Source organism: Uloborus diversus, chromosome 2 (genome assembly GCF_026930045.1).
Source record: "Uloborus diversus isolate 005 chromosome 2, Udiv.v.3.1, whole genome shotgun sequence".
Taxonomy (NCBI): Eukaryota; Metazoa; Arthropoda; class Arachnida; order Araneae; family Uloboridae; genus Uloborus; species Uloborus diversus.
In genome coordinates, this window is record NC_072732.1 from 183,357,093 (window position 1) to 183,383,821 (window position 26,729).

Genomic DNA, 26,729 nt, shown 5'->3' on the forward strand with positions numbered 1-26,729 from the left:
TTAATACAGGGCAGCTCCAGTAAGTCCTCCTCATTCACGTGTTGGGAATGATCTTTCCAATCAATGCGGAACTCACTCATTTATCCAGAGGCAAAACCTTTATGTCCTAATAGAAAGGATATTTTATCAGATTAAAACAATTAAGAAGCATGTACTAATTTTAAACATCATAGTAAAAGTCAAGGATTTGCATCTCACAACAGGTTACAATTAAAACACACACACACACACACACAACCATTACTATTCAAATGACATTCAGATTCATTAAACAAGAAATTTGTACTATAACCCTACAAATTAGGAGAAAAGAAACCAAAATTTCTTGGAGAAATTTAAGTACATATATTCTCATGCTGCTGGTGCCAACATCATAATTAATGACAAGGGTTAGTTATCGCTTAATGTGTTAAGAATTCATAAGCAACAAAAAAAAATTTTTTTTTTCAAAGTTAAAAGACAACAAAGAAAAAACATCCTGAACAAATATCTATTCAAATATAAGTATTTTTTAACAACTACATAGAAGTTAAAAAATAAATAATGAAAATTTCCAGGACAAATGTCCAGACATGTATTTATCTTTTAAAACAAGGGTGCAAGCAAATAGTAAAAAAAAAGAAAGAAATAGTAAATAAAACAACAAATTGGAATAGTTAACCTAAAGAAAGTAAAGAAAAAATATCCGAGACAAATGTCTATTCAAGTAAATGTATTTTCTAACTACATAGAAGTTAAAAAAATAAATAAATAATGAAAATTTCCAGGACAAATGTCCAGACACATACTTATCTTTCAAAACATGGGTGCAAGTAACAAGTACAAAAAAAAAAAAAAAAAAAAAAAAAACCATGCAAATAGTAGATAAATGAATAAACAATTATCACAATATTTGGCAAATGTGAGAAGTGCACATACTAGCTTCTTTTGCAAACTGACGCAGGCGGCAGTTTGCAAAAGAAGTTGTATCGAATGTCATGAAAGCTACAAATTGACAAACACAGATAATGCACTGTTTTGTAAACAGAGTTGAAGTTGTAGTCACTATGCAATGTTGAAAAATAATTACTGCAAAAATTAATTTGGCTGTAATCAGTGAAGAGGCAGATTAAAAAGCACAAAAGTCGTACTATTTATTAAAATTAAATAATCTTATAATCCATTTTGCATTTTACTCTTACCTAAATACTTCTTACTAAATATTAAGATATAATTAAAATATGAATGAACTAATTATGAAAAATACTCAGTCTTTTTTGGAAGAAATCTGAAATTTCAAAGTGGACGTGGATCACCTAAAATTGTCAGGAAAACAAAAATATTTGGTATGGAGAAGTTTTAGTAATGGAACATTTTTAGACTAGGTACAAAGCAATTTGTTAATGGAGGGTGGTCTGATGCACTGTACTGATTAACCAAAACACCATAACCTACTGGGAAATGGTAGCACAGTACAGCAATCTAATACTTTTTCATGATGACCGAATTGAATGTTTTGTTCCGGTGGAAATAACTTCAAAAAATTACAAGGTGTACTTCAAAAGATGAATAAAATATCATCTAAGTTTGAAGAAACTTTCTTTATATCTTTCCTGTTAAAAAAAATTTCACCACAAATACTAAATTTTGGCCTTCTAAACTGATTCCTCCCTCTCCCACCACAGGTAATTTCACGATTAAAGTTATTTAAAAATAAATTAATAAATAAAATAAGCACAATACTTCAAAGTTTTCTTTCTCCTTTTAGAAGTTTTACTTTTGGGAAGAGAATCGCCAGAAGCTTTGCTGAAAGTTGATTTACGTAAGGGAACAGTAATCCAAGCATCACAGGATGTCATCATGGGCTTTTTCGAAACTATCTTCCAATTCCTGCAATTTTTAAAAATTATAAAAGTTATAATAGTTTATTCAAGAAATGAATAAAATAAAACAAAATGTCATGTAAACTTTGTTAAAACTAATTGGAGTTTGAAATATAATCAACAGGGTAAGTGCCTTAAGAGTATTAGTAAATAAATGTTTGATTATTTTCTGTCATTTGCATGCTATTTTAGTTGGACTCTTTTACAATTCAGAGATATTATCAAATTAATCTGTTAAATTACTGTGTTTTGAACTAAAAATGCTTGATTAAAACAAGCCCATGTTCAGATTTTAAGAAAGGGAGGGATTTCAATATTACATGTTATAAAAAATAAGTATTCATACCATCTATTATTTTTATTATACATTCAATCAAAGTTTGAAAAAAGTTGAGTAAGATTGTTATTAAAACCATGCTTTGCTCCTTACATTACCACATCAACCATTACTACAGTCGTCCCTCGCTATTTCTCGCTTCACTATATTGCAGTTTTTTGTTTTTAAACATAGTAATTATCCTTTTGATGAGTTCGTGTGAACTTTTTCCTGCAAATGAATAACAAAGCATGTCTTTTAAGTAAGGTAGGGTTCCTTTGCTTTTCGCTACCTCAAATGATATTGAATCTTTAATTTCCATAAGAGACGTTACTATAGAAGCATTTGCTGTGTATGCAGATTAATTAGACCCTATCTAAAATTCATGAAAAAAATACACAATGAATGTATGATACTATTTTGCCGATTATGCACAGCATAAGACAAATCATTTTTCAACAGAGGTGATTGACTGAAAAAGTGAAAAATTTGATCTACACCAATGAAACATAACAGGTAATATCTTTAACTATTTGATTTTTTAAAAAATGCTTTTTTATTCAAGACTTTTCCTAGCTCAACATGACATACAGAACAGTACTAGATAGAAGAAAAGAGCCACTAGTTAGTTATAAGGTGCAGCTCTTTACATTACCTTGGAAGATGACTTACAACCCTTTGTTGCTGTTTAGAAGGGTTTTGCAAAAGGTTATAGCAAGTGCTAGGAGAATGAACAGCTGTCTTGCAGTTTAACGCTACCACCTCACTGTAGAGAAGAGATGTAGATGGTGGTAGATTTGGTGTCACAAATGAAGGCTTGACTTCTAGTCTCAAAGTTTGATTAAATGTTGAATTCAAAAAATCAACAAACTGATGAGCTAAACGCCTGTTCCCTTCTCTATTTAAATGCACACCATCTCTAGCCATAAATCCTTGCCAAGAAGCATCAGACCTGCAAAAGAATAAATCACAGTTAGTACTGCAAAGCTCAGACACAAGTGTATTATACTTACCATACTTACGATTAAGCTCTGCTATTTCCCCAGACATCCTCAAACGCTTGTTTAGTGGTAAGTAGCAGTTTACTTCTCTTGGCAAAACAGCAGAAATCACAATCTTTATCTTGCTATTCCAGCTGAAAATGTTCCCAAGTAACAACTTGAGTTCTTGGATGCAAGAGGATGCGTCATCGGATACGTTGTTCGTACCTACATGCAAAATAATTAAATCATAGTTAGTTAAATCCATGGTAGATATCTTATTTGCCAGACGTTCAATAGTGATCCCTGGAAAAGAAACGAGATCCAGCTCATAATTTAACAATTCACATGGTAAGTACTTACGTAAGTACTTAACCATAGAATCGCCGATTACGAGAGCTCTCATGATTAGTAATTTCAAATTGCAAAATAAAATCACACAAAAAAGAAAAACGTGCAGTGATCATGCAAGGAAAGAAAGGATACAACAAACAATTTTAATCTAATAAAATTGCTTTAAAGATAAGCGTAATTAGCGGCAATAGGCCTAGCGTACAGCAAAATCACCACGTGCAAGCTTAAAGCTTGGCGAATAGTTAAATGACTTTGGCTATTTCCGCAAGAGCGTTGTTACAGCCTTCACAAACAATAGAAAAATATCTCGCCAGGTCTCTACTTGGCACGTTTTATCGCACTTTTGGCAACTAAATTGTTTCTCTAAAAAATGAAAATTTTTCTTCTGAATTGTCGTTGCCAAAGTATTTTCAATTAAGGTCAATTCTTATGAACTGTAAAGGCAAAGCGCGATTCACAAATAATATAAACTTTCATTTTGTTTATGTGCGTGAGCAAGTGAAAATTTAATACATGTATCAACGTTATTTCTTCCTTAAAGTTTACATGCTAAGTTTTAACCAGGTTCCAATTTCGCTTTCGTTATGCGTGGGGGCAGGAGGACGTGGATTAGATTCCCATCAGTCAAGTTAAAGGAAGAGAGAGTCCAGCAATCATTTTCGGATTTTTTTTTTTTTTTTTTTTTTTTTGAGCAATCATGATTGCTTATTGCTTTCATTTGACTGTTTTTGGCGTTCTCTATCATTTTATTTTCCCACCGCCACCTTCCGCACCATCAGTGGCGGATCCAACCGATCGTTTTGGGAGGGGCCATCCGAAATTTTTGAACAAACTCCCCGGGGCCGAATTTAGCTCCATGCCTCTAGTCAAATTTGAAATCTGCCGCCCCTCCCCCCCCCCCCAAAAAAAAAGAAGTAAAATATCCTTTACTCAAAAAAACCTAAAAAAGTGTTCCCCGAACTGTCAAACTTATGAAGAAATGATGGCGTTTCACATTCTGAGGCGCGTCGATGAGATAATCACAGTGATGTCCCAAAAAAAGTTTTATTCGGCAAATTTTGCTGCCGATTTGGCAAATACCATGATTGAAAAACATTTGACTTTCATAAGATGTGTGAAAGTAATCATTATTAAATTACAAGAAAAACTTGTCTCTGTGGAAAATAAAAGAATGCTAATATTTTACTTTCAAGAATAACAATTTAATTCAAAAAATGTGTTTTATAATAGCAAATTTGCCGCCCTAGGCAGCTGCCTACTCTGCCTATTGGGAAATTGGGCCCTGATAACTCCCCAGAAATTTATTAAAATGAAGTTTTAAAAACTAAATTTTCGGGGTATCGAGAAATTAGGTGAGGGAGTGGATTTAGGAATCTCCCTCGAAAATGTTTCAAAATTTACATTTCCGAGTAATTTTTGAAAATTAGGAAACTAAAAACGCATTTTATCTATTTTTGATGATATACGGAGAAAGGTCAGGTTTCGGGCGCTGGCCCCAAAACACATTTTGAAAATAAAGCTTAGAAACCAAAATATTCCGTCATTATACATTGAGAAGTTAGAAGAGGAGGGGTGCTTTTCTAGCTCTTCAGATGTCCAGCCTAAAAATACACCTTTAGGTAATGTTTGCTTACATTAAAGGAAGTGTGAAGGTGCTTAGAATCCTTCCTTCCTGGAAATATTTTGCCTTTGAGGCTCTAAAAATTCCATTTTTAACTATATTTATACATAGTTTAGAAAAGGATGGAAGATTCGAGAGCTCCTCCAAAAAACCTCCTTTTAAAGATGTCATCACGATATAAACTAGGGAGGGAAGAGGTCCTATAAAAATTAATTTGTAATTGAAGTCAAAAAAAAATCATTTGAGTTGCTTTTAAGCAAGTTGAGTGATAAGGACTGGATAAGCTAGTTTCCGTTGACATTTTTTCCAAATACAAGACTTAAAATGCAATTTTTTGCTATATATCAAGGCATTTGTGAAAGGGCGTGGGAAAAGGGGGTTCTCCTCCTAGTTTCGAAATTAAAGGCATAAAAACGAAAATTTAGGCTCTCTTTGGTCTTGTGAACAATAGGTATAGTCTGAGAACCGCAGCATTTAGAGATCGTCCAAGTGTCTGTAGTTGGAATCAAGAAATGATGTAAAAGATGGAGAAAATTTTTGGAAATAAAAGTTTTGTTTTGAGGATAGGGATATAATTTATCTCCCAATTAAGGCCTATACTTCTTTTCAGTAAAATACATGTGTTAAATTTTGATATCTTCTCATAATATATTTTTCTTTTTTCCCTTAAAAAAATTCCTACAATCACAAGGCTTTGGGAGGGGCCATGGCCCCCATGTCCTCCCTCTAGATCCGCCCCTGCGCACCATCACCGTAGACCGGGTCCTCACGATGCTGCTCCTGTAGCGAAAGCCGTCTCCAGGTTGCATCCATGTCCTACACGCACGCGCATACATACACAACTACACACACATACACTTACACACACATATACACACAACTAATCACACATTCATGAATGCACACAGACACAAACACATATGCCTACACACACATACACATACCCCCCCTTCACACACATTCATACACACAACTATACCCACACACTATGCCAGCACACAGACACAAACACAGATGCCTACACACACATACACACACCCCCTACACACAAACACACATACCGCCTCCCCCCCCCACACAAACACACACGCCTACATACGCACACTCGTGATTGCGAAAAACCTAATTTGAATTCAAAATTCAAATTATTATTTATTTATTTATTTATTTATTTATTTTTTTTTTCTTGTGATCTATTCCTCCTTGAGAAATGGATAATTCTTAATCCAAATTTGCATGATCAGGCCCATCATTTTAAAGTCTTCCTGCGAGAAGGGGGTGGGGGCAAAGAGTTTGTGTTCAATACGTTTCATAGGGGAAAAAACAAAAGACTTATAAAAATGCCTAATTTCATAATGTTTCTAAACTCCAGGCCCCTCGGATCACCCAAATGACAGGTCTGTGTATACCATTTTAAACATTTAAAAACCTTTTATGTATCATTGAAAAGGGAAACAAACATTTCAAAATTGCTATGTTTCGTTAAGTTTTCAAAAAAATTTTAATTATTTTTTTCCTCCACTTGTACACGACTTACGCATACTAGACGGACACGAAAACTGTTTGCCTTCTTCCTCAATCGGTAAATTCATGTGTAGTCATGTCTCCTCGTAGGTTATGACCAAAGACAGCTTAAATTTTAGTTTTTAGATTTTTAATTTTGGAAAGTTTCCAAGACAAACCTTGGGAGGGGTTCTGGAGTTGCAAATTTCCCAAATCCATTCGTGTTACAGTGGAGAGGGGAGAGCAGCAGAAGCAGCGAAGCCCCCCCCCCCCCCCCATATATGCTGCATTTACTGATTCCCTCAGGTATTTTAATGCGCTCTGCTCTAACATTTTGACAATTTTAAGTCCATTTCTGGGTTTTTCACAATTTCTGTCTCACATTTGTTAAAACCCTCTTCCAATGCCTATTTGTGTGGCAGGATTAGCAAATTTATCAACGTTCTCAAAAAAAGATGAAAAAAATCAAGAAAAAGTGAAAAATGACAAAAAAAAAAGAGAGAGAGAGAGAGAGAGAAAAATCGTGGATCGGCGGAAGAATTTCATTTGCTTTTCTTAATTCCACATTTTTACCACAATTGCGATTTTTATTATCTAAAACTAAAATAAAATTGATTATAAATGCCCAACCATATCTTTCTTCACCAAGGTTTTTTTTTTTTTTTTTTTTACATTATAATTTTTTTGAAAAAATTTGTGGTAAGTCTGAGATACGGCAGACTTTTAATCTTGTAGAAGGAGGGCGCGCACCTGAGCCGATGTACGCCAATGTCTTTACAGGGGTTCCTATCCCCTAAATTATCACTAAGACCGCCCTCCCTCCAAAAGACAAAAATACCCCTCAAAACAGCTCATCCCCCATTTAAATGGCGCAGTTAGCACAAGACAGACTAGGTGGGCACCCCTGATGGTCTATTGTGACTATTCATAAGAACTGCCATTTAATCATTCGTTATTTTCAGTGCAAGGTATGTGAATTAATTTTAAATGAATTAAGTCATTGAAATTTTTTGAATTTCCTTCACATTTGACAGCCTTAACTTCTAAGATCGTGTTCGAATAGAGCAACCAATTAACTCCGGCTCACCGAGAACTATCCAGATACGTTCTATATAGCGTACCTTTCTTATATAAAGAATTTCAGGGGGGCCCATCTGGGGGGGGGGGGTCATAGTGCAGATTGCGTCACGGAAATTTTTAGGGGCTTGTTTTGAGGGGTATTTTTTTACTTTTTTTTGGGGAGGCGCCGCCTTATCTCTAGCGGTGGGCACCCCTGAGAATTTAGTTCTATAGAGTTACTGCTTATCAGCGATCATATACCCAGTAAGCAAAATATCTTGCCTCAGTATTGCATAAAGGTTGACATGCAAGAAAAATCATCTTGCATTAATGCTGCCTCAATGTTGTTATGTTACTCCCTTTATGCTGTCAGCAGGCTGCCACAATATTGGCTGACAAGGTGTATGCAACATAATATCAGGAAAATATCAAGGTAGGCTGCTTTTGTAATATTGCATACGTATTGATATGACAGGATAATATCAAGATGTTGTCATGACAGCATAAAATCAAGGTCTAGGCAAGATGATCTTGCTTTTGTAATCTTGCATACGTATTGATATGACAGGATAATATCAAGATGTTGTCATGACAGCATGAAATCAAGGTCTAGGCAAGATGATCTTGCTTTTGTAATATTGCATACGTATTGATATAACAGGAAAATGTCAGGATACATTGGCATGACAGTATGAAATCAGCACGTTTGCAAGGTGTTTTATCTATTTATTTCTTTGTATTATTTTCACTTGAAACTCGAGAATTAAATTTCATTCTGTAATTATTTCTGTTATTCTTCAAGATAGTTTTCTAGCCTAAGAATATTTCCTTAAAGCTGACATCTGATCGGAAATTCATATAAAGGTATTAATAGTACTCGCAATTTAATTTAAAAAATGAAAGTTTCTTCGTTTTGCGTAATACTTGACTTATTTTATAAATTCATGCTTCTAATTGTATTATAAAGACTTAAAATACCTAGTTAGGAATAATTGCGGAAGTTTTTATAACACATTTAAGAATAAAGAAAGCAAAATAATAAATAAGTAAATAAATACAATAAAGTACATTTCCGAATGGATGTCAGCATTGAAAATATCCCATGGACAAAACACATGAATTTATCTTAAAGAATAACATAAATAACCATTGAATAAAATTAATCTTACTCATGAGTTTGAAGTGATAATACGAAATTCTGGGCTTCATGTCCTTCGTTTCGAAGTCTAGGGACGAAAAAAGTTATTTTCGGCCATTTCTAACATTGATCGCACATCGTCTGCGATATGACTTGTTTAGTACTATATTCATAAACAAATGCAGTTATCAGTAATTCATAAGTTATTCCTAAAACAATACTATTCCACACTAATAACTAAGCAACCAACTTAACGAAGCCTAAAGAACGCAACGACAACGCCACGTGCAGCTCCTCTGAACCGACTGAAATCGTAGGTCGAAGGAGGGGGGACGCTGGGTAGAAAGAACTGTGCGCATGCGCAAGTATCAACGAAGGTCCACCTGTTCTATTGTGTACTAATTACCTTGACGGCGACAGCATGAAATCAATACATCTTGACGGCGTCAATATGTATGCAATGTTGTTATTGTAAGGTAATATCAATATTGATATTTTAAGATGAATGCAATGTTGCATACGTGTTGTTATAGTAATATTGCTTTTTAATCTTTATGCAAGCTTTATGCAGTATGAAACACGTCAATATTGACGCCGTCAGTATAATATCAAGATCTGTCAAGATTGATGCAAGAAATTTTGCTATTAGGGTATGAAAACATTCAACAAACACTCACCGCATTCATGAAATCAACTCTCCTGGTAAACCGTTATTTCCTTTCCAACACAACAATAATTGTGTGTATTCTAAAAGTGCTTTGTCCCAGAAAATGCTTAGCAGAGACACCACTTCTAGGCATGTATTTCCTTACTGTTAAATTAGTTGTGATAGGGATCAGCCCCCTCCCCCTCCCTGTAAGAAAAAAAAAAGAAGGAAACAAATTTTTTCTCATAATTTTAAAGAGCAACCGTGTGGGTTTTAACCTAATACAGCAGGATTCAGAGGAATTAAGCCGATTATTAAAGCAAACGCAATTTGCAATAGAATATGCCACCCTCCCTCCCTTGTCTCTTTCTTAAAAATTCAGGCGCTTTCAGTCGAGCGCCACTGACGGGTACTATGAATCGAAAATTTTTGGGAAGCCCTTAAGAGAAATGGTGCACCTGTCAATTTTGATGTGTTCTAAATGAAGGGGGTAGGGGGGATCTAAATTTTTGTTTAAAAGCACATTTTTTGGATAAATTATGTTCATAGAATTACCCTTTTGATCAATTATATATATATATATATATATATATATATATATATATATATATATATATATATATAGCCAGAGCCTATCCTCCTCCCATCGCCACTGAAACCCGAAATGATTTCCAATTTACAGAACCTATACATTTTAAAAATAAGCCTATTCCCCCCCCCCCCCCCCGAAATTTTGTAACTGCATTGAATTGAAGGAATCTAGAAATGCCAAAAAATGTGAGGACATTTTCAAATCAAGACCATCATCATGGGGGTGTCCGGGTGTAAATAGTATTTTCTGGGGTTTCTCTATTGGTACCTAAAATGAAAATTTAATGCTCAAACAAATAAATAAAGAAAGAAGGTCAAAACGAAGTTTTAAATTAAAAGTCAACCATTTCAATTTATAAGAAACAATAAAAGCATCTACTGCTATAAATGATTGTTCTTTGAATTTAAGTGATGAAACCAAAGCCATCAAAAACTCTTCCTACAGATTCATAACTGAAAGCGAAACCTTAAATTGCATTAATTCTACCAAAGGCCAAAAAGCACCCCCCCTCTTTTTTTTTTATTTTAATAATCGACTATATAATCCGGTAGTATAAATAATTCTGCCTATATTGTTTATAACTGCCAAGTAATTAAAGCAAATTAAATTATGAATTTGAACTTTTATTTTATAAATGATTGAAAAAATTCAGTTATATAATCAGCATGAATTTAAAATAAATAATAGTTTCTTAAATGAACCTATAACTCCCTCTCTTCTGCTTAACAATAATGAACATGCTATATTTCTACAGAAATGTTACGATTTGAATTTATGTTCTGTCAGTTTTTACCACATTACGGAATATTAGTCGCCACCTTTAGTTTTTGCATGGTATATATACTGTTGTGAGTCGTCTTTAAGTCCTAAATAAGTTTTGTGCAGGGTTGGTATGAAAATCGTTTTTTTTTTTTTTTTTTTGATAAAACCAAAAACAAAAAACTGTGTTTTTTTTTAACCAGGTTTTTTTGGGTTTATTTGATTTTTATTACTATTCGTAAGAAAAACAATTTTACTTAAGGAAAATCAGGAAGATTTTATACGTTGATTGTTAAGGAATGTTTAATATTCATATTTGTAACTAATTTCTTTGTAGTTAATTAAACAAATAAGAGTAAAAATCTTGTAATTTCATTACCTTATACTTAGAGATTTCTATAGGAGAATATTGTTTGAATTTTTTAAAACTACTATAAAAAATACAATACGTAAATGCAGGACCGCCCGCGTCAAGCCTGATCGGCGCCGTCGTGTAGTCTTTCAAGCGCCTTTATGCAGTGGCGTTTGGCGAAAGAAATAGTTAACACCTAGAATGAGGATAAGTAGACAAATATGGCTTGGGAAAAATACGTTTGTCATTTAATTTATTAAAAAAAAAAACGATGTGTAAAAATGTTTATTTAATTTTGGATTACATTACAGTGCACAATTTTACTTCATATGTCGCAGTTTTTTCGAGTTCAGTAGCTCCTCTGATATGAGCTGGGCTGATTGGGCCCTAAATTATAATGAAAAATTAATTATATATATGTATATTAAATTTTTTGTTCAAGTGATTCCACCTATTTAAAGCATTTTGATTGGTAAAGTTCGGCGCCTTTTTGACTCTGGCGCTGCTGCGCGCCGAACGACCTCGCACATAGGGATGGCGCGGCCCTGCGTAAATGGGTCTTAATATAAATAATCAAAGAAATAATTTACTGTGATGGTTCAGACATTAATTACAAATAACCATGAATGAATTCTTGCAAATTAATTTCCTCATAATCATTGCCATCTACTATAAATAAAAAAATTAAAGTGAAATCAAAATCACGCATTCTTAAACATGGAAAGTATTTAACAGTATATATATATACTTAATACAACTTTAAAAATAAAAAAATCAACATATATTTTGTTTAAAGATTTAAAAAAGATTGTAAATCATGTAATCTATCTATTTATAATATATCAGTGATAACACTTATAGAAACAGGACAAGTAGGTTTTTGAAAAATCATTATGCTTTCCATTGTAGTAAGTATTCCTCAGGTTTAATGCATTTAGGAATACAATTTTTTTTTTGTCAAAGAAAGAAAATCCTTTAATCAAAAGCCTTAATACAAATTTAAATGAAAATGCTCTTTTAACATATTTTAATAATGAAGACTGTCATAAAAAAATTAATGTTTATTGATTCATCCACCATTCACACGAGACTTTCATTATACTGGGATTAAAAAGTTCTTTGAAAAGTAAAAATTAAGCATTTATTTATTTATTTTTTTTTAATAAGAGCATAAAGTTACATGAATGTTTGTTTTCATAATTTTATACTGCATTTTCTTTTCTTGTCCTGACTGCATTGTCTATCGGGGATGCAAAAAGCGTGCATGTATAAACGGAATTCTATGCCTACTAAGTTATTTTTTTCTCTTGTTATTTAAATATTCTACTGTTAAGATATTTTTACACTATCCATCACTTTAATGATACATAATCTATCTCCATAAATTTTAAGTGATCAAGCAAATTAGGTAGTATATGAAGTTTTCGTTGAAATGTGCTTTTTCAACTATTTTGAAATGCAAAAGACTGAAAAATAATAACAATTAAAAAATTATAAAAGAGCTACTCGAATTTTTTTCTATGTAATTTTAGAAAAACTTAGTTGGTCTGCCTTCTATATTTATGTACCTAGTAGAAAGTCATAGATTAAAAAAAAAAAAAAAAAAAAAAAAAAATTAAAATAAAAACTATTTAGCAATTACCTTAAAAAATAAAAGTTTCAAAATTTATTAAATCTGTGATTTATGGATAAAGTTTTGCTAGTTACTTTGCATTAATTCGATTTTACTCTTTGCAATAATATGTAAAATTGGTGTTAACGATGGATTTTTCATTGTTAGTTAGGAAATAAAGGATTTTTTTACTACGATTCTTGGTACAACCAAATGTTCCTTACATCTTATACATAATCAAGGGAAATGATCAAAATCGAGGAATCTCCCGGGAAAAACCAGTAGAGTTGGCAGGTATGCATTTGGGGCAAAAAACCACTTGGTTTAATCCAAAGAAACCTGGTTTTGTGTTAGGTAGAAAAGAGGGAATTTTCAACAATGCATACCTATAGTTGTTTAGGTTTTCTCTCCGAATATGTACAAGTGCTTTTATCTTTTTGGACAAAAAATTACCATACCGTAAGAACTAATATACAGAACTTTTAATGTTCATTGTTTTTCAAACTTTGTAAGTGATGGAATTCAATTAGTACTTGTAACAATCAATTATAGTATTAAAAAAAAAGTCGAGTAATGAGATATTTTGAAATTTTTACATGTGTACTACATTTTGTTTCGTCATATACTGTTTGTGAGTTTCGATTAACATTTTTTTCCCATATTGTTATTGAAATAATAATACTTGCATTGTAACTACTAATAATGTTTTCAAAGATATCTTTATTTACATATTTGGTTCTTCAAAGTTTTGATGATTAAGAATAATTTAATTTGAACCATACATTAATTTTCAAAAACTTTTTTAATTAGCTCATTTGCAATGCTAAAAATGATTACAGAAAACACAAAGACACGTTGTAGTTCCTTTAATATCAATTTCTTTAGAACAATATTACATTTTTTTCAAACTTGGTACAATGTAACATTCAATTTCCCTTAGCTTAATAAAATAATTCAATTTCTAAAAACTACAAAAGAAAATAGGATATTTCATAAGCACTTGGTTTCCCTGTAGGAAAGCATTCAGTGCACAGAAACTGGTACATCAGGCACCACTACAAATCAAACATTATACATACAACAGCAAATATCTTTAGTGGAGGATTTTAGAATTGCAGAGATTGACATTGGCCCAGTCTACATATAATGAATATTTAAATATCACATAAGACCACAATATAAAAAAATAATGAATAGTGAACACAAAACTCAAAAAGATAGGTAGTTTACAATGGTTAACTTTAATTAGATTCTGGAGTAAACGTCAAGTTAAACAGACAGAAATCAATAAGTAAGAAAACCATTAAAATTCAAATTTGACGACTCAATTTTAACATATTTGGGCAATTGTTGATAGCTGGAGTCTAATATTAGGATCAGCAGCTAGACAGCTTCGGTATTTAGTTTTGGTACTTGCATGAGCTGAAAATCCGGGTTTCCAGTTTTCGATAAGTTTTGGCAATTGGAAGTTGATTTAAATGTTGAAAATTGGTAAACATATTTCATATACAATAATACAAGCAATGAAAGTTATAGTATAGTACCATACTACAACCAATATTAAAAAATGTGAAGTAATAACACAATACATAAATCCTTCTGTTTTGCGAAGCTTGATCTCTGTAAACAAAATAGGATAGCAAAAATTTAAGCTGCATGAAAATAAGTGCTTTTAAGCATTATAATAAAAATAATAAGTGCAAGTTATGCTGCAGGAGCATTAGGCATTGTACAAAATTATTTCTTTGTTACATGCTACCATAATAATCATTTATATCAAATCATGTGTCAAAAATAAACTAAATTTCAATTTATGCATAATTTCAGAATCATTAACTATATTAATTTTCTTTTGGAGCAACTTTATTTAAAGTAATAATTATTTGCATTTACATTTCACAAAAGATATCCATTCTAAATTGACATTAACAAAAAATAAATATTACAGTTTAAACAATGTCAGATATACAGTATTTCTCTACTTTAAAATAATGAGGCAACAATGAAATAACACGAATGTGTTCTCAGCAATGTGATTACAAGAAATATAATATGGATAATATTTTCAATTACAAATATTTTGGAAATTTAATATTCTTCATACTTAAAACTAGTACTGGCTTTCTTGTTTTTACTTCGTAACAATATACATTTACTAAATTTGCAAAGTAGCTAACTTCTAAAATGCAGATTAAAATTTCATAGTCATAACTAACAAGAAATATTGTTGGAAATTAGCAAAAAAAATGAAGAAACACAAACAGTGCTGATACCATACATTAATTTTCTTTATAAGACCTGTATAAGAGGATAAAGATGAATATTTAAAAAAATAAATAAATAAAGCAGGCTTTGGCCACAATATACTGCACACTTTTCAGGCAAGATGAAAATGCCTTTCATACAGCAGGGTGTAGGTAAGCGTAGAATCTGGAATAAAGGTAAATTTCAAAATTTTTGGAGCATAAACAATTCAACTTCAAATTCGTGTTGTAGCAATCAGACAACACGAAGAAAAGTATGCCAGTATGTAATGCTTATGTTAGACAAAGTTAAAACAATAATGGCACACAATTCAGTAAAATTAGCAAAGAAATCCTAACTCCGTCCCTCTATTAAGCAGCATATCTTAGTAGATACAAACGGTAGACCTAAAAAAGTTAATGTCTAGTAAGTCAATAAATTACATAATTGATAGTAAAATATTTAATAAAAATAGAAAATCACAGAGATATGTTCTAAATTGCAGACTATTAGACAACTTAAATATTAAACTAACGATTAATAGTGTATTCTTTATTCAAATTTTAAATTTCTAATTTACATCAAAATCGGATGAAGTCTGAATTTTGTCAACTGTAATGCTTTATGGAGTACTCAAACCAAAGTTTATCTATGTACTTGGCCAATATAGGTCAGCTGAAAAAAAAAATATTTTTAATTGTCGACAGCGTCTGCATATATATATAGTAGGGCTGGAGATGTAGGAATTTCTACATTGTAATGCATCAGCAACTTTACATTGTGATGCATCAAGATGTAAGGTACTTTTTTTTTTCAAACTAAAGTTGCAGGTTTAAGTTTTACAAAATATATACAAGGTATAAAAATTATATATCATGCCAGGTACAAATTAACAAATTTCCGCACCAGAAATAAATTCATTATATTATAAAGCAGAACCAAATTGTGAAAAATATGGAAGAGAAATTTTGAGATTACGATGAGCCCTATTTTTTCGATGCAAAAAATATGTAAATGCAAGCTTTTATTATGCCACAAAAATAGAACTAAGTTGTTTCTGAAAATTAAAATATTTCATACTTGCATAAAACATTTATAATTGTTTTTTTTTTTTTTTTTTTTTTTTTTGTTTTGGGGGGGGGGGGGAGTATCCGCCCCTGTGTGCATTTCTTGTTGCTGTTTTGCTGTGTAATTTTTTTTTCAGGCAAGTGGCTATATGATAAACTTACTAGTACATTGGCATATCTTTCGTCTATAACTAAGAACACATGTGCAATTCTTACATGTTTCAATAGAAATGATAGTCTAACTTGTACCACCTTTATTGTTAAACTAGATCGGATTGATACACTTCTAATTAACATTAGAGTGAAAAAGCCGAGGATTAAACCGGAAGCAACTCTTTACCGGGTCTGTACTATATTTATATTAATATATCAGTAATATGCAGTCATACAATATATATTTTAAAAATTTTATATTTATAAAAATACTAATTATGTAACATCTTTAATATAGCTTCAAAATAAATATCCTGTTAAGTTGATCAGAAAAAAACGAAAATGTCTCACGACTGAGCACAAACCTATTTTTGAGTTATATAAATTTAAATGTAGCAAACTAAAGAAAAGTAAAGCAGTTAATGGTTAATTATGTCAAGTAAAATAAATAAAAATTTAAAGCAAAATATTCTAACAGGACATATTACAACAATCAATAAACATTTGGTTTCAAATAACTTTTTCAGGTTTTAATTCAATTTTTTTTTTTTTTGTACATAATAGAATGATCTTCGTGTGGTTTTTACCGGGGCACATACATATAATCCAATTTTATAGAGCAGAGCATATGATTAAAATAGTAATATACAGTCAATATTAATAATAGTTATGTTACATTTTATTTTGAAACATTAAATTATCCTATTCCATGTATGATTGTAAACATCATTTATACAATTATAAATTAAAGTACTTATGTTTCCATGAAAAGTACACTTTATTATAAAAAAATAAAAAACTGAAGATTTTAAGAATGTTGTTACTATTTTTTAGTTTGTGCTGATTAAAAGTATCAGATATTTACAAACCCTGAAAATAATAACATGCAATCATTCAAAATTCAAGTACATAAATTAATGTTGAATAAAGGTTGGCTAAACATTTACTATTTCTGCCAACATAATAATACTCTCAGTCATGCTCTATGTTCTACACATGACCCGGGGAAAGGACTTAATACTTTTTGAATTCACTATAAAAGAAGTTTTCTTCATTAATACGTTTTTACTGCAAATTAAATTTGACTGGTTTGTTCCCCTAATAACACTAAATAATTTTGAACAGCAACTAAGTATTGAATATAGTAAACATATTTAAATATTCTACAATTGCGCAACACATCATTTTATACAATGAATGAAAGTTGTAGTAGAGTATCAAAATACAAAAATAACTTACTAGTATCATAACATTCAAAAAATTTTTGAGGTAAAAAAAACATGCAGATATTGAATTAAATTTGTTTTCCTCATTTTTATTTTAGGGCACAATACATTAATCTTACTATCACTAACTCAATAAAATATGAAACAAAATCATAATGTTAAGTATTCATAAACATGTAAAGTCAGGTAGATGCCATATTTGAACCACAATATGGCACTATGTTGACTATCATGTTAAACTCGAATACTGTCTATATTGCAAACTATCTACCTCAAATTTACGGAATGAAACAAAAGAAAAATATCGGAAATGCATGAGAAAACATATTTTGCATGATTATAGTCAACTCAAAATATAGTGCTGATAAATTTATTTTATTTAGACCTATATAAGAGGATTAAAAAAAATTGAAATAATAACTAAACAAGACTTATTTTAAGGACTTACTGTGTTAATTTTCAGGTAAGACAATTCTAAGCAGGTACATAAATTCTGGAACAAAGGTTTGCTGGTTGGATCATCCAACTTCAAAATCCTGTTGTAGCAGTAAAACAAACACTGAGAACCGAAAAGAATGCCACTACGTAATGCTCATGTTAGACAAAAGTCATAACAATAGTGGCACACCATTCAGTCAAGATAGTGAAGAATTTCAAATGTGTCTCTCTGCATCATTTTTTCGTAGACCATTTGTAAACCTGAAAAAGTTATGATCAGCAAGTCAATAAATTACAGAAACAGCTAAATACTTAACAAAAGTAGAATATCAAATAAATCTGTTCAAATTTGCAGATAATTAGCTGTTTAGAAAGTGGCAGGGTTGGCAAAAACCCGGGTTTTTTTAAAAAAGCCCATGGACCCAGGGTTTTTTTGGGTTTTTTTAAATAAAACCCAAAAAAAACCCAACTAAAGCTGGGTTTTTTTAAATAAATGTGGGTTTTTTTGTCTTTTTTTAGGGAAAATGTAGGGTACTTGTAGCATATTGTAGCGTAAGTATATGGACAAAGCGCAAAAATCGTCTTGGGGTATAAAAAGCTGGAAAACTAGTTAAAATTCAGCGTTTTCTGAAGAAGAGTATGAAAGACGACGAAACCCAAGAATGGTGAAGTTTCAGATTTTTTAGTTTCCATGATTACCAACAGTTAAGGCAAAGTTACTTCTCGAGTGATAAAATCTATTGTTCGTTTTTAATTACTACTATTTTTTTTTGCATTTTACTTTATTGTATTTCATTTTTTTATTCCAAACTACTGTAGAACCTCAAGTAGTTTAAATCCCTATTTACTGAATTCCAGCTTAATCAAGACATTTCTTTGAATTTTATGTTGCCTGTTTTTCTATTTCTGTGTACAGATTAAGAAATATTAAACTTTTTCGTAAGATAATGAAAATACCGTACATCCTATTCTGTTTTCTGTCCGACCTTTTGAAAAACCTGTTAATTTCTAAAAAATATACCTTTTTTATTCAAAATTTGTGACCTGTTGGTTTGCAGAAAATAATTCACATGAAAGCCTTTTAGCTAGAGTAGTTTCCTCTGTACAATCTACAAATATTGAGAAAACCAGACATGACAGGACTTAGTCAAGATAATTTGAGTTATTTATTGACCAATTAAAGATAAAAGTTAAATATATATTTTTTAAATCTTTGAAGTATTTTTAATGCCGTTAAGAGCTAAGAAATACTATTAAAGTTTAAAATTCATTTTTTATGTCCATTGTATGTGGTGAAGAACAAATAAAATAGAAGTTTAAATTGTAAAAGTATTTAAATTGATTACTTTTTTAAAAAACTTCTCAAAAAGTTTTAAAAAACCCAAAAGTGGGCTAAATAATGGGTTTTTTTAAATGGGTTTTTTCAAAAAAACCCATTGGGTCCAACCCAATTGGGTCCAATCCGGCCAACCCTGGAAAGTGGCCTTTCAAAAAGCAGTACCCTGCCCTTTTTTTCCCTTTAGTAAAAAGTAAATGTAACATAATAATTCATGAAGTTGTAGTAAGCACAATGAAAAGAAAAAAAATTCTGCAGAAATATTTGATCATGAAAATATATATTTTTAAATACTTCAAGATTATTTAGCTCATGGTCACAGTTAAATTAGAATCAACAAAGCACACAGCTTAAAAGTAATTGTTTTATAATTGCATATGTATGTGCAAATGCATTTTACACTAAACACCTAGTTTTAATATAATTTTCAAACTAATTCAGAGCTTTTCGGCATTATTGAAAGAATTCATATAATACATTTTATTTAAGATTTAAATTGCAGTTGAACTTAACTAGAAACAATTTTAACTGTGAACTGCTTCACAGGTTAACCACATGTTGAAAACTGGGAGGAAAAAAGGCTCAAGATTATCCAGCATTCAAAGTAATAAATTCATTACATTACACAATACATTAACTTCATTATCACCAACTCATTTAAATATTAAAAATAACCAGAAAAATGTTTATAAATATATAAAGAGGTAAGTGGTGTTTTTATGCTACACAAGTTAACTACCATGCAAAACTCAAATAATGTTTTTTATTTAAACAAAGTAAAAAACATCAGAAATGCATTAGAAAACATATTTTGCATGATTAGCCAACTTGTCGAAAATTTAATGTTGAGTTTTCGAGTAATATCATGCTTGTTTACATTTTATTTAGGTTAGTTTTTAAAGTAAATAACATTTTTTGCATGAAATTATAGCTCAAATAAATATACAAATTATCTGCCACATGTTCAAGTATGAAAATATATTTATAGATATGCATATTTTTAAAAGCTTTAACAAAATTTAGCTTATGGTTACAGTTCAGCTAGAATTAACAGAGTGCATAGCTCACAAGTAATTATTTTATAATTACATATGTGTAAATGCATTTTACACAAAAAACCTAGTTTTATTATAACTTCTGAAGTAATTCAGAGCTTTTAGATATAATTGTTTTAAGAAATACATTTCATCTAAGATTTAAATTGCAGTTGAACTTAACTATAAACAATTTTAGCTGTTAACTGCTTTTTGTGCTACATAGTATGTAAAACTCAAAAAATGTAGTACTATCTTAAATTTAAGGATTTAAACAAAATAAAAAACATCAGAAATGTATTAGGAAACATATTTTACATGATTAGCCCAACGTGTGGAAAATTTAATGTTGAGTTTTTGAGTAATATCACGCTTTGTTTATATTTTATTTAAGTTAGTTTTCTAAAGTAAATATTTTTTTTTTGCATGAAATTATAGCACAAATAAATAGACAATTTATCTGCCACATGTTTGACCATAAAAAAATATATTTATAGATATGAATATTTTAAAATTTGTTTAGAATATATTTAGCTCATGGTCACAGTTAAGTTAGAAATAACAGAACACATAGCTTCTAAGTAATTATTTTATAATTGCACATATAAGTGTAAATGCATTTTACACTAAACACCTAGTTTTATTATAATTTATAAACTAATTCTGAGCTTTTGGGTATTTTTTTTTAAAGAAATACATTTTATTTAAGATTCAAATTGCAGTTGAACTTATATAAACAATTTTAACTGTTAACTGCTACACAGGCCACATGGTAGGATATAAAAAACTAGAAAGAAAGGCCCTAGCTTATCCAGAATTGAAAGCAATATATAATTTTAATTTACTTTTTAAAAAATATATTAATACACAGAAATACAGCAACACTAGTACAAGCAATGTCTAAATCTTTTCCACCCATTATTATACAAACTTACCTATCAGAATAAAATTTACATTACAGCTATGAATGTATTCAATCAAACACAAAATAAAATTTAAAACATTTCTTTCAAAAACATAAACCCCGAATTACTTCTGCTGGATGTACAACACACTTCAATTAAAGACTGGCCGAAGGATTGGAAAGAGGTAAGTCAATTTCTTAATGCAGCGATTTTTTCTAGTTATAACTCTGGTTGAATTATTGGATAACTAAAGCAAATTTCCATTCTATTTTTAGTGTTTTCATACAAAATCTTTCAAGCTGTGTGTGTGTGCGTTTTTTTTTTTTTTTTTTTGCTCATTTTATTTAGATAGGATCAATACAAAGAAACATTTTAATCATCATTTAAACAATTTTTCTAAAGATGAATTTTGAAGTCATTGAACCTTAATGATTAAAACAATCATTTATTTTTTTTAAATGTTGCATACGTGAGTAGTTTAGGGCTTCAAGGGTTTTTCAGTGTATTAAAAATTTTGAGTGTTGTAGAGCAGCAATTGGGATAAAGCTTGTTGAGCCTAGAACAAAGATGCTTGTATATTGAGAGATTTGCTTGAACACAAATTTACAGCAGGAATGCTTGACTGCAAGTCACACAACATAGAAATTTTTATATATCAAACATTAAGATAAATAAAGCTAATATTTGTTATGCACTTGTAAAGATGACTAAAATGGAAATTGTCACTGCTCTATTGTGTTTCAGGGTGCAAAATATATTTTTTGAAAGCCCCTAACTAGATCAAAGTGATATTTTTCCCTACATTTTGGGATGCTGGAGTTAAAATAATTAAAATCACTAACTAATAAAAAATATCGCAGTGGTTGCGGCACCGACCGTCGGAGCTGGATTCGGCATCCGACCTAGAAACTTGCGCATGCGCAAATCTGACACTTTCAACGGATTGACACGCCTCCTTCGCCTCGCGTGGCGGGGCGGTTCCAGCTAGCGACGTCAGTAGTTCCAACTACTTCCGACCATGTGCGTGCGTGCTCTTGGTTCGTGTAAAAATGGCTAGCATCATGGAACGCGGTGCGAGTTTCAAAGCGTACATTGAATATTCGAAAACTGTTTAAAAGAGTTCAAAATGAATAGCTCTACGGATTTCCTCTCTAGAATTTCGCGCTCGAGGGCATGAGTAAGAGTTCGGAAAAGAATTCCTGCCGTATTATACGACCGGCGGTGACACACATCGGTTAGTCGCCGTAAATCTACCTTAATTCTTATTAAATTATCGCTAAATATAGTATTTCACTGGAAATTCATATTAAGTCTCATATTATACATCCGACCTCCATAGAATTTCATAAGGTCTATTTGAATCATGTCCGACCCAAAGCAGCGGCACTCGAGGGCATGGGTCGGAGATGGTCGATGTATCGCATCGAATAATTGAATTATGATTAAAGCATAATTACAGATCGTGTATGCCGTTTTAATATCTATATTGATTCCAGAACTATCATTTCGCTCGGCGTATATATCTTAATTTGCGTAGTAGGCCATATATTACTCGTCCGACCGCTTAGAATGTCATTGGGAAAGAATCTTAATTTGTGTGGTCGGCAATACATATTTCGTCCGACCGCTCAGCATGGTCATTGGGAAAGTATCTTAATTTGTGGTGGTCTGCCATACATAATTCGTCCGACCGCTTAGACTCATTGGGAAAGAATCTTAATTTGTGTGATCGGCCATACATATTTCGTCCGACCGCTCAGCATGGTCATTGGAGAAGTATCTTAATTTGTGTGGTCGGCCATACATAATTCGTCCGACCGCATAGAATATCATTGGTCGGCTGTTGAAATTAGATCCCGCCCATCGTAACGCCCCCCTTGGTCGGGTTCATAAAACAATCCCGACCCCAAGGCAGTAATTTCTACTCTGCGCATGCGCAGAAGGAGGTCGGTACTTCATTGCATTTCCGGCGGTCGGTGCCGCAACCACTGCCAAAAAATATATGCATGGAGGAATTTATATTTATATGCTAGATGTCAAGGCTGACTAATTTTAACTGTACAGGGTGTTCTTTTGCAAGCATGTTTGCATCGACTGCTTACACAACAACCCATACCATCTTCTAATGCTTGTTGGGGGAGGAGATTCAAAACCAGGGTATTTTCGACGAAAATCAAACTAAACAGTTGTTACGGGCTCGCACTTTGTGAAAGGTAGACACAATGATTTTTGGGATGCAGTCGCCCTTTTCAAACACTGAAATGGTGGGCGAAGGAAGAGTTATCGCTACCTGTCAGCAACTCTCTGAAACCTGAGATGTTCCCCATTCTAAAGATATCTTTTTTTAATGAAATGGATTAAAATCTGAATAGATATAGTCTTTTGATCTGAATTTTTCTTTAAAAAAAAAAAACTCATGCATTTCAAATTTAAAAATCCGAGCCGTAAACTCGGTTTGGGAAAAATTGTGGCTCACATTGAAGGTTTGGAAAAAAATATATTCACCTTCTGGTGACATGACGAAATTTTATACTTTTTATGTTTATTTTTTTATTTATTAAGATATACTTCCAGTAAAAAGAATAATAATAAAAGTAAATACAGTTGGCCCTTAATAATCTTAAAGTGCAGGGGAAAGGAACAAAAGGCAAAGTGTCTACTTAATAAGATTTGGCAGTTTGAGTTATTGAAATTTGTCCCCCCCCCCCCATATCAATTCTTTCCAGGAATAGTGCACAATAGACTATAACACCTATCGTTTGGACAAAATCAAGTTTTAGTACCTCAAAAAACATCGTCACAGAAAATTAAAAAAAATAATAATACTTCGAAGCAAATAGTTATTTTTGACTTAAAAACATTGTATCTCAAAAAGTCCTTCAGCTTGTAAACACAATTCCACTTTTCCACCCTTTTGGAATTTTCAATTTACAGCAGTAAAATATAAGAAAATCTGATACTTGCTGATTAGTTGGAGGTGGTACAGATTTCTCAACATCAACTTCATTAGAATCTGCACAAATAGACTCTCAAAGAAAAGCTTCTATAATCACTCTGCAGAACAAGGACTCACACACCTATTTACTTCTTTCTCAATATTCAAGAAAACTTTCATGCCTGCCCAGTCCTCATCAACAAAGATGCCTCTTAATGATTAGCCAAACTTTGTCATTACACACAACAAAAAGGCGACTTTTGGCTACTTTTCCAGCAATCTAACTACACTGTGCGCATGAAATATTGTAAATAAACCCTTTCATACAAATTGATACGCAAAGCAATAAGTTCAAGGCAAAAAAAACCTTTGACTTAAAGGAGTACATTCCAGATATGTAGAATTTTGTATTGAACACATTAAATTATTTTAGAACCAAATGAAAAAGCTCTAATAAATACTAGAATCCCATGTTCAAGGAATTTCGTTGTTTTAATGATAATTTGAGAGATATTTGTTATATTAGAAAGTTGGGAGAAGGTATCAAACTCCAGGAATCTCTCCAACAAATTCGTAGTTTTGGCAGCTATGGCAATGAAATTTAGTTTTATGTGTAGCAAGATACTACAGTCGGTCAGACATATATTGAAGTAGCAAATTGCCGAGGGAAATTCAATATATCGAAACAATCTTAGTTTATCATGAAAATCTGCTAAAGCATTAAAAATAAAGCTAATGGTTGTGTGATGCTCAATTTTTAATTGATACAAGCATCTGATTAAATGAAAGTTGATAATAAAAAAAATTCATTATCTACTGAGTATTTTACTGCATAGTTTCTAAAAAGCCACTTTAAAGCTATTATTACGGCTTTCCGATTTCTCATAATAGCAGGCTCTCTGCTTGCGGAAATACTAAATTTTCTAAGAATGACATTTTGGCCTCTTCATACATCCTCATTATTTGGTAATTCAACTTGATGCGCAACATCAGGGGACTTTCGTTATGACAATGTAATGGAAGAAAAAATCAATTTACTTAACTTGAATGATTTTCACTGAAGCTAAAAGGACTAGGAATGATAATTAACAGACAAAAGGGGTAACTTAAAACTGAGTATACTGTATTACTGGTTGCAACTAAGATTTAAGATGAACTTGAGGGAATTTAAGAGAATGGAACAACGAGCTATCCACACAATCCCTGAACCCCAAATTCTTTCTGAGTTGCATATGAACTTATAGTGAACATAATTTTTTCCACCATCCTTCATTTTTTATAAGACAAACAGTCGGAACTGGAAAAAAAATCTACGAATATCTGAAGTTTTTTTTGGATACTACATAGAGACTTTTTCGATGTATAGAAACAAACTCTATGTAATGGACATGGAAATTTGCTGGGATTTCGATATATAAAAGTTTGACTGTATTAGGGAAATTGATGAAAAATTCAGGGAAATAGCCATTTTTCAGGAAACTCTGGTTCTACGACATTAAAATTTAATAAAAACACAGGATACAAATATAAGCAATGCAAGATAAAAAAAAATTCTATACATGCTTAACTTGCACCATAACAAATAATCAGAAGCTTTAATCAGTCAATTTGTGCAGTGGACTTAAATGAAACATGATAAAATTTTGAACTAACTAGGAGCATTTTTATAAAAATTCCTAAATGGGTTCGTATTAACAATAAAAAACTAAAAGAGAAATGCAGCAAAAGAGAGCGCTAAATAAGCTCAACTGTACAAATAATTGCTAATCACATTACTTTTAAAAGTATAAATAATACTTAGTTTGGATCTACAATCTGTGTTATTTTCATAGAATATGCAGATCTCAGTTATAAGCGTTTGTATTATATAAAAGGAAAGGCACTAATAATAAAAACTTAGCAATCTACCTGCATGTATTACTTAAAACTACACACTTAGTATAAATTACTTAATTTTAATTCTTTTAATCAGATAGACTACACATCTATGCGGAACGAAATAAAATCATTCCCTGAAAAAGTTTAAATCTGGAACAGTATTGAACGATTTATGAAGTCACATATAAAATCTTGCAAACAAATTAAATGTCAGCAAATAATTATCTTGCAAACAAATTCATTGAACATATTACTTACTAATCATGTTATCACAAATTAACAGCTAAAATACAAAATTTTACTTACACGGCGTAAATATCTCCACGGCATCCCACCTCAATATGATGAAATTTTTCGAAGAAAACTCAAAAAACATGTTAAACAATATAATTCATACAAGAAATTTAACTATTAAAAACGTAAAACTATAATCCTGTTTAATTATTCACAAAAGCAACTGCAAAATTCCACCCTTCATGTCTTCGTCAACATCCAATCCAAATAGGCCTAACCTATCGATATAATCCACACTACATCAATAACACGTGCAAACTTGGCGAAAAAGTTAACATTGGCCTCTTCCTTCTTCCGTAAGCTAAAGGTTGCTATAGTGCTCAGATAACGAGCAGGGGGGGGGGGGTAGGAACGGGGGAAAGCACGGCAGCCCCTCAGGCGTTCCTTCAATCGGCAAAAAACCACGAATTACACAGTTGAGTAAT